General features: G+C 38.4%; 1 pseudogene across 1 annotated transcript; it reads left to right on the forward strand.

Annotated features, from left to right (window-relative positions):
• The first annotated feature begins 2,921 nt into the window (after nt 1-2,921).
• LOC149162821 (protein NRT1/ PTR FAMILY 5.2 pseudogene) lies at nt 2,922-6,923 on the forward strand (annotated as a pseudogene). Its single transcript, XR_016261460.1, has 2 exons — nt 2,922-3,330; nt 6,011-6,923. The product of XR_016261460.1 is annotated as a protein NRT1/ PTR FAMILY 5.2 pseudogene (transcript).
• Nucleotides 6,924-7,794: the final 871 nt, after the last annotated feature.

The raw sequence follows: 7,794 nt of genomic DNA on the forward strand, positions 1-7,794 counted from the left end.
AAATCATGAAATATTATTCATGAACAATGTTGAATGTTTCAAGTGTCATAACATTGGGCATATGGCACGAGATTTTAACTTGACATGGGCTCTTACACAAGCTAGACCCATGCAAAAGAAGAAAGTTACACAAGTATGGAGAAGGAAGGAAAGGCAACCTGAAAACCCCTTGAACTCCCCAGTGGATCTAAATTTGTTTTGAGAAGAGTCTGCCAAAAGAAGACAAGCATACACTAAAGGGGAGCTTGAATTTTTTTTGTTTGCTGAACTATATTAACAGTCATTTGTTGATGGAGGATGTATTGCAGCGCAGCAGTTGCAAATGAAATCTTTGTTAATCCCTCTAAAAGGTAATATGCAGCAGTGATGAAATCAGCAATGTTTTTGCTTTGTGTTTATGCAATATGCACAGAAATGCATAAAGAAGAAAAGATGGCAGCGCTCAAATGTAAAGAGCAGTAGCGCAATAAGAAAAGCATGCAAAGCATGGAGACCCTCACAGCAGTGGGAAGATAGAACATAAAACAACAGTTTTGAATTTTTTTTATGGAGCACATGCATTGAAATGCATAGCAATGGAAGGTAGTTTCCTTCTATGTAATGTGAGAGAACATACTCACAGCAGAGTGAGTACAATACACAGCAGTGAAAAATGTAATATTTTTTTTCTTCATATGCAATGCAGCATGCAAAGAAACGCATAAAGAGAAAACAGGGACAGCAGATTTTTAATGCACATGGGTGAATGATAATGTGTGGCAGCAGAAAAATGAAAGAAATTGCACAGCAGTGCATTGTGTAATTAAAAAAAATGAAACTGAAGATTGTGTGAAGCAAAGGTGTAAAAAGTAACAGCCCGTGTTATTTTTTTTGTGTGGAGAATGAAGTGCCAAGAGTATGGGCACAGCAGTATGATGAAACAAAAGGCAGCGACAGTGTAAATTGCAGAGGCAACGCAGCAGCAAATAAAAGGCCTAGGGATGACAGTCTATGGTTATGGGTATGGACAGCAGTGAATATGAAAAATGCAGCAACAAGAAGTTTTGAACAGCAGCACATGCAAAAGAAATTTTCCTTACAGCAGTAAAGGTAAATGTAATGAATTTGTTGTTCATTGAATTGAAATGCAATATATGCAACAGCAGTGAGTGTAAGAAATGTTTACACACAGCAGTGTAAATTTGTAAATTGGGACAGTGTAATTGTTCCAGAAAAGACAGAGTATTTTGTTTTTGAAAAGTACAGAAGCAGTGCAAGTGTAGACACAGCAGTGTGGGATAGACACAGTAAAGAAGATGGCACAACAGTGCAGCAGAGAATATGCAGCAGCATAAAAGAACAATGTAATGAGTTTGCACACACAGCAGTGCAATGATTGTTTGTTTTGGAACTGCATTTGAAGCAGTCATTTGGTGAAACCCTCTATTAAAGAGGAAGGTGCTTTTCAGCACATTGTCATTAGTGAATCCCTCTGTCATGAGGAAGGTGCTCTTAATCACAGTCACATGGTGAAACCCTCTGTTAAAGAGGAAGGTGCTCTTCAGCACATTGTAATGGTGAATCCCTCTGTCATGAAGAAGGTGCTCTTAAGCACAGTTTCAGGTGAATCCCTCTATTAAGAGGAAGACAACTTTGATTGTTTGTGAACTGCATCAGAAGCAGTTGGTGAATCCCTCTATGTGAGGATGATATTTTTGTAACAGCAGTGTTGAGGAATCCCTCTATGAGAGGAAGTGCTTGGGTATAACTGAATGCCCAGCAGTTGAAATTAAAGGGGAGTGTTGGAATGTCAATTCCAACTGCAGGCAGCAGGCGGACGTGGGCAGCCGACTCAGCAGTCGTACCATCACCCAAAACCGCCAGAACGAAACCGCCCGGTCTCCCCGCACCGCCTTTGGCAAAAGGCTGTACCCGTAGAGGAGGACCCGACACAATGAAACTCCGCCATGCGTCGCCAGTACGAACGACGAAACCGCTTTCCCCGGACGCTAAAGGTCGTTCTGTTTGCGGGAGCTTGGCGTGCGAATTCCGTCGGATCGGTTTTGGAGGCTCGGATCGGCGCGAAGCTGCGCGGAAGTTAACGACCAGGTCCGATGCGCTGTGGTGGCGACACGTGGCACCGGCCTGCGTCAAATCAGATTTTGCGTGGAGTGTTAGTCTTCTTGGTTTGACCGCCGGATGGACGAGTTAATGATTTTAATGCTTGACGTAGTTTTTTGGTGAACGCCCTTTAAATGGTTATGGGCACATTATCATATATTTTATATATGTAGTTTTAGGTGTGGCTCTTTAATATGATTATGGGCTATGTTTTTTTTGTATGTTTTATATATATAAAACGTTGTGTTGAGCCCGCATTATATGTTGTAGAAAAGGGCCGACGTGCTGTTTTTTTACGTGTATTGTGGCTGTGGCAGCGCACAATGGTGTGGGCTATAGTTGACATTGTGGTATTGTGTCTGCGCACGATGTGTGCGAGATTTTTATATGGAGAATGCACAGCAGTGCAAGGGCAAAACTAGAATAGGACTGTAATTTTTTTTTGTTCATGGAAACGTATTGAACGCACAACAATGCGAGATATAGAACAGGGGAGGCATGTAATGTTTTTTTTATTATTGTAAATCACAGGAATAGTATGAAACTGTTTTTGTAATATCCATAGCAGTGGAAAATCTGTGAGAGCAGCAGAGTTTTTTTTTGAGATTCCCTCTTTGCACAGAGGAAGAAATATGTAACAGAATGTTTGTTTTTAATTAATAGAAATGCTTTGTGACTGTGTAATGGTGTCATCTGAGTCATTTTGGTTTTAAGAGGTCCCCTGTCAAAAGATCTTGGACAGAGTAAACAGAGCATTGGCTCTGCGGTAAATATATTGTTTGGTTTTGGTATTTTCCCATCAAAAATACCCAACAGTACAAAGCCCAACATCTCCACCATAGGTGCAGATCAGTTTGATGAATTTGATCCCAAAGAGAAGCTTCAGAAGTCCTCCTTCTTCAATTGGTGGATATTTAGTGTGTTTTTGGGAATGCTGTTTGCAGATAGTTTTCTGATATACATCCAGGATCGCGTGGGATTCACTGTAGGTTATGCGATTCCCACGGCGGGATTGATTATATCTCTCGTACTATTCTTAATTGGTACTCCATTTTACAGACACAAAGTACAGAATGGAAATCCATTCAATCGGATGGCTCAGGTAATTATTGCAGCAGTTCGTAAATGGAAAGCTAATGTGCCATCAGATCCCACCAAGCTTTATGAGATTGACCCCAAAGAGTATGTTGCTAAAGGCAGATTCCCCATTTCTCATACTCCGGTTTTGAGGTGAGTTCAACAAGGACTAAATTTAATTTTCAGTTTGATTATTTTTTAGTAGACAAACCCTGGTTGAAATTATTGAAATCAATCATCTTTAATTTATTTTTTGGGTCTCCTTTGGTTTTTTGAAACTTCGATAATATTACAGTCACAACCATCTTTATTGTTTTAAAGTCATTTTTATGTTAGAAGTGTTAGGATCATTTCTCATGTTGTTTTCTCTATAGGATTATTTTTATAATAATAATATAATTAGTTTAATAGGTTATTATTATTATAATATAATTAATTTTTGTTTTCATGAAATGTATTTAGTTTTAGTATTCATATATTTGGTGTATAATATTATTTATAGGGTTTATAATATTAATTTTTTAGTTTAATATAAAAGTCTTGAGTTTAGAATCATGGTTAATGATGATCCAATGTAATGTTATTCTAAAGATTATCTCAACATGAAAATTAACTATGGTCAACCATTATCAATTGTGGTCAATCATGATCCAATATCACATTGTGACAAAAATTATTACCATATAAAAATCAACCATAGTAAACCACATTTTATATTATAAATCTTTAAGTTTAACCTAAATAAATTTTAAAAACCAATATTTGATTTTTAAAAAAATAATTATAACAATAGATTAACCATAATTACAATAATTAATAATAATAATATTTTTATTATAATAACTATTTTTTAATATTATTATTACTATATATTTATCAATATAAATATTAATATCAAATCTATACTATTGTTTTTAAAAAAGATTAACAATAATTACAATAAATAATAATAATAATATTTTTATTATAATAATTATTTTTAATATTATTATTAGTATATATTTATCAATATAAATATTAATATCAAATCTATACTGTTAATGTTTACCTATTGTTTTTTTTTTTTTCTAAATAAGACTGAGGTATTATATTACAGCAAGAGCAAAAATTACATCTTCAGTATTACAACAGGGCCGAGGCCCTGTAAAACTTGTCCTGGGACAGATAGTAGACTCAGGAGTATTCATTCCAGGATTACAGAAGATTGAAACCAGAGCGACACTCATGTAACCGACACATGGACTGAGGCAGAAGGAAACTGAAACAACAGAAACACATGGAAGAAGAGACAATAGTAGATAACCGACACCGTAACAGAGATGGACAGAGATACATAGTGACAAAGTGCCAACACATATATGATCGCGAAGGGAGCTGACAGAGAGAAAAATTCATGCTTTGAAACCTGGAGCGCGAGCTGGGCATGCTAATCTTCTTCAGCAGTTTGCGGTTTGTCCTCCATCTTGCAGCAGGGAGGCTGGTGGATGGCCTTACCAGCATTGCGCTGCACAGGTTCACTCGGGCCTGCTCCAGGATCTTGTACAGGCCTCATCATATCAACGGCGGGAAATTCCAGGTCCACTGTGGGTACAATCCCAGGAATACGCGGAGGGTTGGCACGAGGAGCCTCATCTTCACCCCATGGATTGCTGCAATGCTCCACTGAAACTGTTACGAAGAAAGTGGAATTGGATAAAGTGCATGGAAGGCGGTATCTTACCATTGGGTGCTCAGTGTGCCCACATTCCATTCTCTCTGGAAGTTCCGCCACTCTTCCTCTGCCCGAGGGCCTTCCCCTCGGTCTTCTGCGTTCAGGAGATTCTTCAATTGAGGAACAGGGAGAAGGGGCTCTACCACTGTAGCTGCCACGCCGACTGGTTCCCCTTTGGCGTTCATGTTGCATACTTAAAATGAGCGGGTGGCGAGTGTGCTCACGCGGATTGTCCCTCTGAACCAGACTCCCAATCCTCCAACTAGACTGCGGATAGCAGGTTTGCAACACCGCCAATCTCCCAGGTTCGCAACCAGACTGCACGTATGCCCTCCAATTGCCCAAATCTATGGCCTCTAAACCATCACAGTCGCTCTCAGAGCCTGAATGAGAGCCGAAACAATGAGCCTCTACCACTTCCCTCAAGACTAGAACAGGAGCAGATGCGAAATGCGGGAGAATGTCCGAGAACTTCCGGCTATGAAGCGCCATGTTCCGTTTCTCAAGGCGGACAGTAAATGTCGAAGGGACGCCTCTGCAATGAACCATATCTCTCCTCCTTAAATGCTGCATGCTGGAATAGTTAGGGCGAGTCCTCCTGGTGTACGTGGCTTGTCCGGGCGGACACATGCCCTGCTGACAAGCCATGAGCCTTGTGTAGCTAACAACCACCCACATCTGGGGGTTTACCTATTGTTTTTCAAAAGACATTTAGTAATGTAATGATATATATATATATATATATATATATATATATATATATATATATATATATATATATATATATATATATATATATAGATATATGAATATATCAATTATGTATATATATATATATGAATATATCAATTATGTATATATAGATATATAGATATATATATATATATATATATATATATATATATATATATATATATATATATATGAATATATCAATTATGTATATATATATATATGAAGTTATATAATTATCCTACGTATAACTTAATTTGCTTTTTTCTTAGGTTTATCTATTCACTCAAAAGAAATGACTTATTTTTCTATCCAGGTTTATACAAAGTAATTTTCTCCTAACTTCACTGCACTATTATTGATTCTGAATTTCCTTTTTCTACCTCACAGATTCTTAGACAAAGCAGCTATCAAGGGTGGTTCAACCAGTCGATGGAAGCTGTGTCCTGTAACCCAAGTAGAAGAAACCAAGCTGATGCTCAAAATGCTTCCAATTTGGGTACTTTTGTTCATACCAAGCACCTTGATTTCCCATGTAACCACGCTATTCGTAAAGCAGGGAACGACACTGAACAGACATATGGGTTCTCATTTTCAAATCCCTGCAGGCTCGCTCACATCATTTTTCGCTTTGTCAATGGTGGTATCCATTATAGTCTACGACAAAGTGTTAGTCAGGATTTTCCGAAGATTCACGGGAAACCCCCGAGGCGTCACGATCTTACAGAGGATGGGTATTGGCATCTTCGTCCACATGATATGCATGGCAGTGGCTTCCATAACCGATGTGAAACGGATCAGTGTTGTGAAAGCTCACGGTTTTGAACGTGACAGGAAAGCAGTATCCCCACTCACTGTTTTCATTTTACTTCCTCAGTTTTTGTTGGGAGGCATAGCAGAAGCCTTTCTTGAGACAGCAAAGTTAGAATTCTTCTATGATCAGGTGCCTGAGAGCATGCAGAGCATAGGAACTGCATTATATTGTAGTACATTAGGGATGGGGGGTTTTTTAACTACTCTTTTTCTGAAAGCTACAGCTAAGATCAGTGGAAGAAAGGACCACACCAGCTGGGTCTTGAACAATCTGAATGCATCTCGTATTTATTACTATTATGCATTCATGGCTATTCTTAGCTTTGTAAATTTTATGTTCTTCCTAGTTGTCTCTCGGCTGTACGTTTACAAGAGAGAAACCAACGAGGCATTTAGCAACGACAGCCATATTGTATATCCAGGTACAGTAACAACGGAAGGTCATGAGCTGCCTGTGGATATCAAAGGTGGCGCAGAGGAAATGTGTTGAATTTGTAATTTCAACGCAGGCGAACAACGCCCGAAACCGTTCAGCAAGCCTGCCTGAAATATTTCGCACCAGCTTTCCGACGAAGGGATATTCCGGCGATCAACTCCGATAAAATTTGGTGCAGACGCGTGGCTCTCCCCATACATAAGAAAACGTAATTTTTCGGGTGCTATTGTTCAGTTATGTAATGGCTCCCGATATCCATTCCAGCCGTCCGATTTAATCCTTCGCTCTCCACCGTCGATTGCCTGAAGCTGCATACGGGCCTGCATCAAGTTAATGTTGCGTGGAGTAAAATACAAGCTTGGTTGACTGCAGACTTTCTCCATAAAGACATTTAATGAATTTCTCCTTATTCGTAGAAAGTAGGTGAATAATTAAGTTTTATATACGGCACGTAAAGTTTTTTTATGTGTGTTCGTTGTATGTTTTAATAGTTATGTTTTGTATTAAGTTTTTTACATATATATGAGCCATGTGAAAATGTGCTCAATGTTGTTGCGTTGACCATTAAAAATAACGGGAGCAGCGAAAAACCGTTTTGTTGTTGTTGCACGCAGCTTATGAAAAACAGGGGAGCGCATGTGAAGCATGGGAAGATATTGCACAGCAGTGCATAGATCTGTTGTTGTTTTTTTCCAGTAAGTAAAATGTTTTTACAGCAGTATGTAAAAGAAGGTTTTTACACCAGTATGTAAATATTTTCACAGCAGTGAATGTAGATGAGAATTTTACCCAGCACAGTAAATTTTCAGGTGAAAACAGATTTTTGGTTGAATGTTGCTTTTGTTAAATCCCTCTCAATAAAAGAGGAAGAAATATGTTGTTTCAGGAATTTTTATTTTAAATGAATATCAATCATTTTATGGTG

This window comes from Pinus tabuliformis, chromosome 5_2 (assembly GCF_031772625.1).
Source record: "Pinus tabuliformis cultivar Carrire ecotype Pingquan chromosome 5_2, CPIR1, whole genome shotgun sequence".
NCBI classification, from domain to species: Eukaryota; Viridiplantae; Streptophyta; class Pinopsida; order Pinales; family Pinaceae; genus Pinus; species Pinus tabuliformis.